A 15,324-nucleotide genomic window follows, 5' to 3' on the forward strand; every position below is an offset into this window, starting at 1 on the left:
GTAATGGGGCAGGCTCATGCCGTGGAATGCCGATTCTGGGACTGGGAAACAAGCACAGACTGGTGGGACCGCATAGTGTTGCAGGTCTGGGATGATTCCCAGTGGCTGCGAAACTTTCACATGTGTAAGGGCAATTTCATGGAACTTGTGACTTGCTTTCCCCTGCCCTGAAGCGCAAGAATACCAAGATGAGAGCAGCCCTCACTATTCACAAGCGAGTGGCGATAGCCCTCTGGAAGCTTGCAACGTCAGACAGCTACCAGTCAGTCAGGAATCAATTTGGAGTGGGCAATTCTACTGTGTGGGCTGCTGTGATCCAAGTAGCCAATGCAATCGCTGAGCTGCTGCTATCAAGGGTAGTGACTCTGGGAAACGTGCAGATCATAGTGGATGGCTTTGCTGCAATGGGATTCCCTAACTGTGGTGGGGCGATAGACGGAACACATATCCCTATCTTGGGACCGGAGCACCAAGGCAGGCAGTACATAAACCAAAAGGGGTACTTTTCAATGGTGCTGCAAGCACTGGTGGATCACAAGGGACGTTTCACCAACATCAACGTGGGATGGCAGGGAAAGGTACATGACGCTCGCATCTTTAGGAACTCTGGTCTATGTGAACGGTGCAGCAAGGGACTTACTTTCCAGACCAGAAAATACCTGTTGGGGATGTTGAAATGCCTATAGTTATCCTTGGGGACCCAGCCTACCCCTTAATGCCATGGCTCATGAAGCCATACACAGGCCCCCTGGACAGTAGTCAGGAGCTGTTCAACTATAGGCTGAGCAAGTGGAGAATGGTGGCAGAATGCAAAAAGAACGGGAGTACTTGTGGCACCTTAGAGACTAACAAATTTATTTCAGCATAAGCTTTCGTGGGCTACAGCCCACTTCTTCAGATGCATAAAGTGAAACACACAGACAGAATATATTTATACATACAGAGAACATGAAAAGGTGAAAGTACGCATACCAATTGTAAGAGGCCAATCAATTGAGATGAGCTATCAGTAACAGCGGAAGAAAAAACTTTGAAGTGATAATTGAGATGACCCATAGAAGGTGTGAGGAGAACTTAACATGGGGGGAAAAAAATTCAATTAGTGTAATGACCCAACCATTCCCAGTCTCTGTTTAGACCTAAGTTAATTGTGTCTAATTTGCATATTAATTCGAGTTCAGCAGTCTCTCTTTGGAGTCTGTTTTTGAAGTGTTTTTGTTGCAAAACTGACACCTTCAAGTCTGTCACTGAGTGATTAGAGAGGTTGAAGTGTTCTCCCACTGGTTTTTGAATGTTATGATTACTGATGTCAGATTTGTGTCCATTTATTCTTTTGCGTAGAGACTGTCCAGTTTGGCCAACGTACATGGCAGAGGGGCATTGCTGGCACATGATGGCATATATCACATTGGCAGATGTGCAGGTGAACGAGCCCCTCATGGTGTGGCTGATGTGGTTAGATCCTATGATGGTGTCCCTTGAATAGATATGTGGACAGAGCTGGCATCGGGCTTCGTTGCAAGGATAGGTTCCTGGATTAGTGTTTTTGTTGTATGGTGTGCAGTTGCTGGTGAGTATTTGCTTAAGGTTGGGAGGCTGTCTGTAAGTGAGGACTGGTCTGTCTCCCAAGATCTCTGAGAGTGAGGGATCATCTTTCAGGATAGGTTGTAGATCTTTGATGATGAGGTTTCAGTTGGGGGCTCAAGGTGGCGGCTAGAGGCGTTCTGTTATTTTCTTTGTTGGGCCTGTCCTGTAGTTGGTGGCTTCTGGGTACTCTTCTGCCTCTGTCAATCTGTTTTTTCACTTCAGCAGGTGGGTATTGTAGTTTTAAGAATGCTTGACAGAAATCTTGTAGGTGTTAATCTCTGTCTGAGGGATTGGAGCAAATGCAGTTGTATCTTCGAGCTTGGCTGTAGACAATGGATCGTGTGGTAGAATTCTGGTGGTAGAATGTGCCTTTGGACGTTTAAAAGCACGCTGGCACAATTTACTGACTCGGTTAGACCACAGAAAAAACAGTATTCCCATTGTTATTACTGCTTGCTGGGTGCTCCACAATATCTGTGAGAGTAACGGGGAGATGTTTATGGCGGGGTGGGAGGTCGAGGCAAATCGCCTGGCCGCTGATTATGCGCAGCCAGACACCAGGGCAGTTAGAAAAGCACAGCAGGGCATGCTGTGCATCAGAGAAGCTTTGAAAACCAGAAAACCTGACTGGCCAGGCTATGGTGTGAAAATTCTGTTTGTTTATCCTTGATGAAAACCCACCCCCTTGGTTCACTCTACTTCCCTATAAGCCAACTGCCCACCCTTCCCCCCTTTGATCACCACTTGCAGAGGCAATAGTCATTGTTGTTTCAAATTCATGCATTCTTTATTACTTCATCACACAAATGGGGGTATAACAGCCAAGGTAGCCCAGGAGGGGTGGGGGAAGGAGGGAAGCACCAGGTGGGGTGGTGGAGGAGGGGAGGACAAGGCCACACTGCACTTCAAAACTTATTGAATGCCAGCCTTTTGTTGCTTGGGCAATCCTTTGGGGTGGAGTGGTTGGGTGCCCGGAGGCCCCCCACTGCGTTCTTGGGTGTCTGGGTGAGGAGGCTATGGAACTTGGGGAGAAGGGCGGTTCATTACAGTGGGGCTGCAGTGGCTATCTGTGCTCCTGCTGCCTTTCCTGCACCTCAACAATACGCCAGAGAATATCAGTTTGATCTTCTAGTAGCCTAAGCATTGCATCCTGCCTCCTCTCATCACGCTGACACCACCTATTGTCTTGATCCCACCACATGTCCTCGCATTCATTTAGTGCTTTCCTGCACTCTGACAGTGTCTGCCTCCATGCATTCTGCTGGGCTTTTTCAGTGTGGGAGGACTGCATGAGCTCAGAGAACATTTAATTGTGAGTGCATTTTTTTCGCCTTCTAATCTTCACTAGCCTCTGGGACGCAGATGATACGGGGAGCGTTGAAACATTTGCAGCTGCGGGAGGAAAAAAAAGGGAGAGTAGTATTTAAAAAGATGCATTTTAGAGAACACTGGGTAGACGCTTTCACGGTGAACCAAGCTGTTAACATTACATGGTTTCAAATAGCAGTGCCCTCATTTCCCATACCAAGCACCTGCTGGGTTGGCCATTTAAAAGGAGGGGCTGCGGTTTTCGGGTTAACATGCAGCACAAACCCAACTAACCCCCCACCCATTCTCTGGGGTGATTGCTTCACCCCTCCCCCCACCGTGTGGCGCACAGCGGGGATGATTTCTGTTCAGCCACAAGCAAACAGCCCAGGAGGAACAGCCACCTCTGAATGTCCCCTTAATAAAATTCCCCTATTTCAACCCGGTGACCATGAATGATATCACTCTCCTGAGGATAACACAGAGAGATAAAGAACGGATGTTGCTTGAATGCCAGCAAACACCAGGACCATACACTGCCATGTTTGTTATGCAATGATTCCAGACTACGTGCTACTGGCCTGGCATGGTAAAGTGTCCTACCATGGAGGACATAATAAGGCTGCCCTCCCCAGAAACCTTTTGCAAAGGCTTTGGAAGTACATCCAGGAGAGATTCACTGAGATGTCCCTGGAGGATTTATGCTCTATCCCCATACACGTTAACAGACTTTTCCAGTAGCTGTACTGGCCGCGAATGCATCCCAAGTCTTCAGGGCAAATTAATCATTAAACACGCTTGCTTTTAAACCATGTACAATATTTACAAAGGTACACTCACCAGAGGTCCCTTCTCCGCCTTCAAGGTCCATGAGACTGCCTTGGGTGGGTTGGGAGGGTACTGGGTCCAGGGTGATAAACAGTCCCTGGCTGTTGGGGAAAACATTTTCTCCGCTTGCATGCTGTGCGCTATCATCTTCCTTGGCCCCCAAATCCACATCCCTGTTGTGTGAGAATCCATTGACAGAGTCCATGCACAGGGGTGGGGTAGTTGTAGGGGCACCCCCTAGAATGGCATGCAGCTCATCATAGAAGAGGCATATCTAGGGCTCTGACTCAGAGCGGCCGTTTGCCTCTCTGGTTCTTTGGTAGGCTTGCCTGAGCTCCTTAAGTCTCATGCGGCACTGCTGCAGGTCCCTGTTATAGCCTCTGTCCTTCATGCCCTTGGAGATTTTTTCAAATATTTGGGCATTTTGTCTTTTGGAACAGAGTTCTGATAGCACAGATTCCTCTCCCCATACAGCGATCAGATCCAGTACCTCCCATTCAGTCCATGCTGGAGCTCTTTTGTGATTCTGGGACTGCATGGTCACCTCTGCTGATGAGCTCTGCATGGTCACCTGTGCTGATCAGCTCACCACGCTGGCCAAACAGGAAATGAAATTCAAAAGTTCGCAAGCCTTTTCCTGTCTATCTGGCCAGTGCATCGGAGTTGAGAGTGCTATCCAGAGTGGTCACAATGGAGCACTCTGGGATAGCTCCCGGAGGCCAATACCGTAGAATTGCGTCCACACTACCCCAAACTCAACCCAGCAAGGTCGATTTCAGTGTTGATCCCCTCATCGGGGAGGAGTACCAAAATTGATTTTACGAGCCCTTTAAGTCAACAAAAATGGCTTCATTGTGTGGATGGGTGCAGGGTTGAATCAATCTAACACTGCTAAATTCGACCTAAACTCGTAGTGTAGACCAGGGCTTAGGGTATGTCTACACTACCCACCGGATCGGTGGGCAGCGATTGATCCAGCTGGGGTTGATTTATCCCATCTAGTCTAGACACGATAAATCAATCCCCGAGCGCTCTCCTGTCGACTCCTGTACTCCAGCTCCATGAGAGGCGCAGGTGGAGTCGATGGGGAAGCGGCAGCAGTCGACACCACGGTAAGTCAATCTAAGTCCGTCAACTTCACCTACATTATTCACGTAGCTGCAGTTGCTTAACTTAGATTGATTCCCTCCCCCCCTCCCCCCCCCCGTGTAGACCAGGCCTTAGCCTTTATATTTTAGTTGCTAATATACAGTATGTCCAGATGGTGGCGCCTACAAATCACATATCAAGTCTATAATTAGGTAACTTGTTTCTGGTGGGTTTTTTACATTGTAAAATGTAATAAACCGTACAAAGGAAAATAAAACCTCATATTTCACCCCCTCAATCACCAAACTCCATTGCATTGCAGTCCCTTGCCCCCCACCAAAGTGCATTAATTGATCATTGCACAGTGCAGTGTCAAATTAGTGTTCCCGGCTCTGTAACATATGGGTGGGCGTGGGGGTGGGAATCCTTCAATCACAATAAGGTATAAGAAAGGAAAACACAAAGGTTTTAAACAAAAGATTCTGGATCCCAAAAGGAATGCATAATTCAAATTATTTCCAAATGTGTTTGTGATGTGCTGAAGGGCTGTGCTGGAACAAAATATATTACGCAGGGAATCCAGGCCCTAGAATCCCAATCTTTGATAGAAATCAGACAGGCAGCTTTAGATGTACTCTTGAGGGGTCTGGGGGATTAAGATCAGCACACTGAAAGCCTGCCCTGGACAATGAAAGCTTCACAAACACATGGAGCTGAGAGAACTTTGTGCAAACCAGAGCTGCCACCTTAAATTATTGCTCAGAAAGTGTCCATTTTATGAGAGAACAGGCAGAAATGAGTTAAAGGTACTGGGGAAGGTGGAAAAAAAACCCCACCTCTGGTTACAGGTTATACCTCTCTGGCACCCCGTTGGGGCAAGGATAGGTGCTTGTCATCCCAGATATCCTTCCTGGGATGATGGCATATGTGTAGATCAGTTTCAAAATCTGGGACAGAGCCCTCCAGCTGTCTCTCTAAGTCCTGGTCTACACTGGGGGGGAAGAGATCGATCTAAGTTATGCAACTTCAGCTACGTGAATAGCGTAGCTGAAATTGATGTACTTCTGCACCTCTCGTGGTGCTGGAGTACAGGAGTCAATGGGATAATGCTCCGGGGTCGATTTATCGCATCTAGACTAGATGCGATAAATAGATCCCCGCTGGATTGATCGCTGCCCGGTGGATAGTGTAGACATACCCTTAGTGAGTCTGCTCTCTTGCAAGAGTGTAAAGCAATCCAAATGAAAATGGCAAAACTCTTCCAACAGCCCACAAAAGACCATTGGTAGCTCCATAGCACTCATTGCCTGCACCCATCTAGGACAGGTTCTCTCTCCTTGGCAAGTCACACCATGATGTGTGAGGTTTTGAGCTGAGGTCAGCTGAGATCTGGCACTGCTCTCACGCTCTTCTTCAAGTAGCTTTTTTTCTTGGGGCTCGGTAAGCTATTTTGGAATAAATATGAATAAGCAAAAAGGTTCACATACCTTCCCAGTAGTGTCAAGATTTGCAGGGGGGAAGGTATCAGACTGGATAAGTTGCTTTCATTCTGATATCTTCTTGACATGGACACATCTCCCTTTTTAATGCCCATAAGACCTTGCCTTTCATTCTTGTAAGTCTTTAACAGAAACGTGGCTCCCTTTCCTTCCATAGCCCTCTAATAGATCCAGTTCCTTTTGTCTTTCCTGCTGTTTCTCCATTAGGGTCCTTGCAATGACTTCCTCATGTGTTCAAAGGCCCCATTGCAGGGACAAACTAGCTCGTTTACTTTCTGCTGAATTGTACACAACACACTCTAGCGTGTATAGCCACCAAATACACACAATATATATTCATTCTATCAAAGGGGTTGCTAAACAATAAATAAAATCTTTCAAATAGAATGCATGTGTCTAACATTGCAGGTTTGAAAGGAGTGATGCCAAGATTTCAAGACTGCAGACAGAGCATCTTGAAGCCTGACACGTTCTTATTTTGGTAGATTTTACCAATACAAAATTCTGCCAAAATTGATCTTTTCTAGTGCAAGTTTTCAACAAAAACTCCTTTTCTAATGGGAAAGTGTTCCATCTGCAAGTTTCTGACCAGCCCTAACAGACACTCAGCCAAAGACACATTTCCCCACTAAGTGTATGTGCTCAGATAGCCTAACTTTAATTTTGAGCCGTGTAGGACATCTTCCTCAATGATGGGTTACATATAACACATCGTCCATTAAGTCCACTTCGTATAAACCCACCCTCTCTGCCCAAGGAAAAATAAGTCCTTTAAATGATGTTTTGGGGATTCCATCTGATTCAGACTTCCCTTTTTGTTTTTCTCTCAAATCTCCCCTCACACAGACCAGAAGAAACAGCCTGTAATCTGCATCGTTCATAATCCATGTCTGAACTTTCATTTTGTTTGGAACAGCTCCTGCTTTGAAAGCTTTTTCGGATCACAGTGGCTCCACGGCAGAGTTGTGAACTGCCATAATGAGTTGAAATGAGCAGAGCACTGCAGAATGAACCAATTTTGGTTTGGGAGTTATCATGCAGTCTTCCAACCTTTCATTTTCAGGAAAAAGTTTGAGAAAAAAAAATGCATCATGGATTTTACAGGCATGGAGAATTTTTGTTGTGGTCCTGAGGTTAGCCATTTGGTGGAGCACAAGCAACTGGTGAAGAACTCACTGTAGCTCTGAACTCTGGCCAACACAGCATCAGAATTCTGTGTATAGAGACCCTTTCTTTCCCTCTCTCCAGGAGTGTTTACAATTAAGATTCCAGGTTTTCCCATCCACAGCCCTGGATAAACATTCACATATTTCATAACTCAACTCTTATGAGATAGCACTTCCTATAGTCATCAGGGTTAGCGATGTGCAGACTAACACATCATCACTCATTCACCTTGCCCCTCCTAAAAGTTCTGTTGAAGGTGACAGTCAAGATAAAAAAAAAAAACCCACAGGTTTTTAAAGCCTGAGTCACAAAAGCAGTATAGGAGGCAGGATGGACCAGTGGTTAGGGAACTACTCTAGGACTTTATTGACCTATCCTCAATTCCTTGCTCCATCACAGACTTCCTGTGTGATCTTGGGATTTAGCCTCTCCGGGCTTCAGTTCCCCATCTGTAAAATGGGAACATCATCACTTCCCTATCTCTCAAGGATATTATGGAGAATAAATACATTAAAGATTGTGAAGTGCTCAGATACTACAGTGATGGGGCCATATAAACACCTAAGATAGACAGACAGATAGATAGTGTGACAAAGTTCCTCCTCTATCTTGGTGGGTCCTGCGCTTATTGGCGGATTTTTTTGCCTCAGAGATTCACCATGTGGGTTGGGGAACAGCCCAGAGACCTTCCCCTCTGGAAGAACCCACAGTCCAGGTCAATTTGGAGGTTTGGGGGGAACCCAGGCCTGCCCTCTACTCCGGGTTCCAGCCCAGGGCCCTGTGGACTGCAGCTGTCTATAGTGCCTCCTGTAACAGCTGCATGACAGCTACAACTCCCTGGGCTACTTCCCCATGGCCTCCTCCAAACACCTTCCTTATTCTCACCACAGGTCCTTCCTCCTGGTGTCTGATAACGCTTGTGCTCCTCAGTCCTCCAGCAGCACACCCTCTCACTCTCAGCTCCTTGCGCCTCTTGCTCCCAGCTCCTCACACTTACACCACAAACTGAAGTGAGCTCCTTTTAAAACCCAGGTGCCCTGATTAGCCTGACTTAATTGGTTCTAGCAGCTTCTTCTTAATTGGCTCCAGGTGTCCTAATTAGCCTGCCTGCCTTAACTGGTTCTAGCAGGTTCCTGATTACTCTAGTGCAGCCCCTGCTCTGGTCACTCAGGGAACAGAAAACTACTCATCCAGTGACCAGTATATTTGTCCTCTACCAGACTCCTGTACCCCACTGGTCTGGGTCTGTCACAATAGATTATGGCCCATTGTTGCACATTCTTATGCCTGTGTCTCATTTTACTCCCATTGATCCTAATCAGTCTTCTCACATGAGAAATGTGAGGCATGTTATGCATTTGCCAGGTCAGGTCGTCAGATTATTAACACTCAGAATGTTAAGAATCCAGTTTCCTTTTCAGCAGTGTTTGTTTATGTTTGGCACTTTACTCAGCTTAGATGGCAAAACAAAGACTGGTCATGTTCCACTTGCTGGATCTCATATTATTGGCACACTGCTGTGATGTGTGGGTTTCTATATCTACAGGCAAATGTAGAATTCTCTCCATAGATTTTAAGCAAGAGCATATGAAATACTTTAAAACAATGGATGACTGGAAGCTGCTATAAATAACTGAGAGAAAACAGTTTGAAAAGACAGAAATATTAACATCCTGAGCTATGATACTAATGGACATTATGTAAAGCAGGGTATTACAGCCAGCCCTGGTTAACAGAGTCCCAGTTCATCTGGATTAAAGTTAAATAGATTAAGAGATCAATGCTATGTACAGCCAAGGAGAAGGAGATTGGTCACTCTTTCAAGTCAATAGGACTGGGAAATTGGATGTTTCTCTAAAAGTGAACCAATAGCAATCAGTCAGTTCTCTGGGACTTATTTGCCAGTTCAGTCCTACCCCCTTAGTGGCAAACTTCACTCTTATTTGAAATGATTGTTCCACTGAAAACAATGGAATTCTGAGGTGCTGTTCAGTGAATGTGGAAGCAAAGGAGAAGTGCATTGGCTGGATGCACCTGTTTTGATGAACGGGTCCGGGAAGAAATTTCCCATCCTCTATGCACACATGCATTATTGGGTGTTTTCATATTCCTCTGAGACATGAGCTCCATTGCTAGGCAGGATACTGGACTTGACAATGAATGGTCTGATATGGGACAGTAAATAAAAGTCTTAAGTAAGGGGGTGCTAAAGAAAAAAAAAAGCCAAGATTTTCCAAAGTAAGCAGTGATTTTGAGAGTCCTAGCTGAAATAATTTAAAGGGGTCTGATTTTCAGAGGATACTGGGTACTCAGCACTTTTTAACAATCAGGCCCCTCCCAGCATCTCAAGCTGGGCATCCAAAAATCACTAGGCATTTTGGAAAATGATGATCTAATTCTAAACACTGGCACCCTCTATCACACTTACTCTGTTTTGTTTATATACAGAGAGTCAGCAATATCAGAATCTAACCAACTAGTCAAATATCGTCAGAAAATCCCTCTATTGCGTTGGAGGGGGCAAATATCCAAAATGCTGTTACTGGGCACAGGGCCACAACATAGCTTAACGTACCTTAGGTGTAATATTGTTGAAATTAATGCAGGGATGAGCAAGGTATTTTATATTTCGACAGAACCAACCAAAGTTCTCAAAAATAAGGAAATGCACTTCGGGACATACTATAGTAAACAGAGAATGAAATACAGACATCAGGGCTAGTGTCTACAGAAAGCAAAGCAAAGCCTGCTCTCCAAATCCCAGAGCATGCTGAAATAGAATGGAGCAGTGGTCCCCAACGGGGTGCCTGTGGGTGTCATGGCGCCCGCCAGGGCATCTATGTGTGCCCGCGTACTGGCTGGCAGACAAGCATCCGCCGAAATGCCTCTGAAAAGAGGAGTCATCAAGAGGCGTCGCTGCCGAAATGCTGCTGATTTTTGGCGGCGACGCCTCTTGGTGTCGCTACTTCGGCAGCAGTTTGGCGGTGACGCCTCTTGGTGACGCTACTTCGGCAGCAGTTTGGCGGCGATGCCTCTTGACGTTGCCGCTGCTCGGCGGCATTTCGGCGGATGCTTGTCCACCAGCCATGGGAGATTAAGACTGGGTGTGATCTGTTAGTTATTAGTGGAGGGACAACTATACTTATTTAAAAACAAAGCAGAATTATGAGATTCTCTTGGGGCTTTATTTGGTCAATAAGAATGGTATTCTTAGATCAAGTGCTACATTTAAAAACACTTTATGGATATTTTGCAATAAAACAGCCCACAAATAAATGGCAAAAGGTGTGTGTGTGTGTGACATCATTTCCTTTTATTATTCAAGAAAATGGGAGCAGCAGGCCCTTCGCTAATAACCTCTAAACACCTCCTGAGCATTAGCACTGATATTAGATTCTTTGGAATCATTTCCCAGCTGCAAGAGCTCATTTGGAGGAACAATGGAGTTCTGTTATCCTAAATGGTTCCCCTTGGAGAAGTCTAGTAGGGAAGAACTAATAAGAAGAAAGGGATGGAGTAAAGAAAAGGAAAATGTAGACTGACCAGCAGGTAATGCTGGTAGTGGTGAAATCTGTAAGTCTGTTGGAAAATTTGCAAAGAGAAGGGTAAAAAACTTCAAAGCTGGAGACATTTAAAACTAGGACTAACTTGGGCCCTTGAAATTGTACCCGCAGAGAAGTACCATTCTTGCTTTTTCTCACCCATGCTTGTCCTACTGAGATTCCCAAAAAGGCCAGAGGAATTTCAGTTCCCAAGGATGACTGAGATGAAGAGCATTACATTTGCATGTTAAGGGTGCTAAACCTTTAAGATTCGCCTCTTTAAGGGAACTTCTATTATTGGTGGTGGTGTGTGAGCCAGAAGGATTCAGATCCCAAGTTGAGTTTGCAGAGGGAAAACAAACTAAAATCTTTCTACCTGTAGACTAAAAAAAAAAAAAAAAAAAAAATCAACTGGAAGTTATTGCCAGGCACTAAACACGGCCATGCATGATGCTATTTATACAGACAATGTGGGTGAGGTCATATCTTTTAAAGGACCAGCCTCTTTTGGTGAAAGAGACAAGCTGTCGAGCGTACACAGCTCTTTTTTGGGTCTGGGAAACTTACTATTTATACAGTCAGTTTTGTGAGCTCAACCCATTTTAAAGAATACAGATAACATGTAAAGGGTGCACAAGCAGAGGTGAATCAAGCAGCCATGCTTATCTATGATGTCAAACACAAATGAGCTGCTTTACTGAGATACAGCTCCATTTTAGAATAGCTGGTAGTGGCAGAGAGAAACACAATAGAATTATAGGGCTGGAAGGGACCTGAAGAGGTCACCCCCCCTGCACTGAGGCAGGATTAAGCATACGTAGAGCATCCTCGACAGGTGTTTGTCTAACCTGTTCTTAAAAACCTCCAAACACAGAGATTCCGCAGCCTGATAGGTAGCCTATTCTAGTGCTTAACTAGTTAGAAAGTTATAGTTATAGAAAGCTTATAGTTCAAAAGTTTTTCCTAATGTCTAACAGAAATCTCACTTGCTGCAGACTAAGCCGATTACTTCTTGTCCTACCTTCAGTGGACATGGAGAACAATTGATCACCATCCTCTTTATGATAGCCCGCAGCATATTTCAAGGCTATGTGCCCTCTCAGACGTTTCTAATTTCATTACTATAGAGTAGTAATGAACAGCAATGAAATCTGCCTCTAGATAACTAGTGAAGTCGCTCTCATCGAGTCACACTTCGTCCTTAATGAATTCTGCTGTTTACTTATAAAGGGATACAGATAATTCACCTTTGTTAGTCACAAATGGATTCATTGCTGCAATCTGTAGGAATACATTAAACAAGCTGATGGGTCTCAGTCTAGTTCCTACAGACAAGCACAAAACCAATCACAACAGACAGCTTCACAGACATGTTGGTATTCTTAGAAGAAGGATCACCATCATCATCATCATCATGTATATTATAGCAGTGCCTGGAGAACCCAAATGAGGGCAAATCTACACTACCAAATTAAGTTGACCTAAGTTACATCGACGTAGAGCCACCGTAATAATTAAATCACTTTTGCATGTCCACACTACATGCTTTGTGTCAGTGGTGCACATCCTCACCAGAAGCACTTGCACCGATTCAGTGTGGGGCATGGTGGATGGCTTCTGAAAGGCAGCGACAGTCAATATAAGCAACACTGTGTCTACACTGACACCATGTTGACCTAAGTACAGTGATCTAAGCACTACGCCTCTCAGAGGTGGAGTTATTAAGTCCATGTAGTGGGCGAATCACATCGGTGGGAGCTATATTTTAATGTAGATGCTTACAGAATTAGGTCAACATAATCTGCCTTATGTTGACCTAACTTTGTAGTGTAGACCAGGGCTGAGAGTAGGGCCTTACTGTGCTTGGCACTGTACAAACACAGAGTAAGTGACTCGTCCAAGATCATACAGCAGAGCTTGGAACAGTGGGCGGAACAGGAAGTATAAAAGGCGGGTCCTGGAACTCAGTTGGGCAGCAGTCGCCGAAGGAGCCAGATGCCTCCTGCGCGCTCCCGAGTTGGGAAACATCCATGGAGCGGAGGACTGGCCAGAGCTGCTGGAGACACCCGCTGACCAAGCCACAGAGGAGTTGCCGGGACTGCCACAGGCTTTCTACCCTGATGACCCAGAGAACTGCCTACAGATCCAGGTACATCCTGAGGGGTAGGTAGAAGTGGCCCAGGGACAGCCGACCCTAGCCCAGCTTCATTTGTTACCAGAGACCCAGTCAGTGTGTTACCATTCTGCCACTGGGCTGGGACACAGTGGAGTTGGATGGGCCTGAGTCCCCCTATCCCTGCCACCTACCCCCCGCCCCCCAGGGTGTCATTCCCCCTCTCTAGGCCAAGGAGCCTGCATTTGTCGGCTGTCCACCGGAGCTAGGATGTCTGAGCCTCTTGTTGCTCAACCCTGAGTACAGGCCCGAGCCAGAGACTGTTACTGCCCCGCCCTGACTAGGCTCCTAACAGTGTTTGCTGCTTGGCCCTGAGTACAACCCAAGACAGACTCCTTACTACCCCATCTGGACTAAGGGCTGGAGTCATAACTGTTTGCTACTCTGCCCTGACTGCAGGCCAGAGCCACAGGCTATGTGTTGCCCTGCTAATTTCCTACACAGGATGGGTGGGTGACACACAGGGATGTAGTGAGGCAGAGTGGCCTCCCACTGATCCAGAGGGGGAGGGACCACCACCAACCCACTACACCCCTAAAGTCACTGTTGAGGAATATAGGCTGGCCCATACAGAGCAGGTTGCACTGCCATCACCTGTGCTGAACCTGCACTATGCATGGAGGACTTCAATACCTAGTCTGGCATCCAAACGCTTTTTGCCAGCACTACATTCACTAAACACAAAGGAGAGGAAAAGCACTCGACCTTTAAATAGGGCTTTAATTCTTATATCCACTGAAAAAAGAACTAGTCCAACCCATCTACACCTGTGCTCAGAGGACATCAGCTTACACTTTGATTTGCAGGAATGACAGTTCAAGTTAGCCTTCCTCTTGATCTCCCCATTGCTTGTGAGCAGTGAGTGCATATCCTTTCAGATGCAGGCCCGCACTGGGCCCAACGTCTTGGATTTGATTAACTGTGGATAGGATTTAGAAACTAATTCCAATTAATTACAAAAACTATTTCAGACTTTGCTAGGGCAGCTCTCAGAGTGACCCATTTCAGGAGTGTACAGGGCTTTACAGGCGAGTTTAGCAGCAATTCCAAATTCATCACTTTAATTAAAATTGACCCATTTTTATTTTACGTCCCTGCTCAAAGTTGACTTCCAGGAGAAAATAGAGTAATACATTGATAAAAGCATGCTTTGCTGGAGATGAAAATGTGTAATCATTGATGTGTTCCCTTAAAAAAAAAAAACCCCAAACCCCCAAAAAAACAAAAAACAAAAAACCTCAAACAACTGATCAGAGCCTGGAGATTTAGAGAATGTATTAAGGGAAAAAACAAAATGTAGAAAAATACATCAGGGGCCTGCAAATACCTTTATTTAAATCCATGCAAAGCAAAGCTCTATAAGCAGGAGCTATGGATTATGGATGTGCTGCCTCACATCTTGGCAGACAAGGAACAAATTTCTAAGGTAGGAGAACCAAAAAGCTGAGCGGGTTCCTCTGCCAACACCAGGATTTGCAAGATGACATTATCCCTCTGCCAGGAAAGGTGGAAGTACACCCGGAACCACGGTATAAATCACTGCCTTTAAAAACTGCACCTAATTTGATGAAGAGCTTTCCTATGAGTTTATCTGCCTGTTTTATATGCATTGAGACAATTTCGCACAAACAATTAAATACCGTCTGTCCAAACAGGAATCTATTTCTTTCTTAAATGTTCTCTTTAGTGATTTTAACAGCACTGGTCACCATTTAAAAATAAAAATCACCCTTTGCAAACTGTGTGCTAACAGTTGACAATCATAAAAAGAACCAGGCTCTGCCAGGTCTGTGAAATATTTTTGCCAGGTCTGTGATGTAGCACTATGCTGACAGTCAGAAGACTTTGATCACACTCCCAGCTCTTCAACTGAGCTGCTGTGTCAGTTTCAACAAGTCCTTTCACCTCTGTTTGCTTCTGTTTCTCCAACATCCTTTCCTTCATTTCTCCATTTTGATGGTATGTTTTCCAAGGGAAACACTGACTCTTGCTAGGTATTTGTACAGTGCCTAGCATAAACACATGACAGGGCCCTGATCTTGGTTGGGGCTGGAGCTGGTCAAGATGTTTTCTGCAAACTTTTCATTTAAAAAAAAATAAAAATAAAATAAAATCTGGTTTTGTTTTAAAA

Source organism: Trachemys scripta, chromosome 10 (genome assembly GCF_013100865.1).
Source record: "Trachemys scripta elegans isolate TJP31775 chromosome 10, CAS_Tse_1.0, whole genome shotgun sequence".
Taxonomy (NCBI): domain Eukaryota; kingdom Metazoa; phylum Chordata; order Testudines; family Emydidae; genus Trachemys; species Trachemys scripta.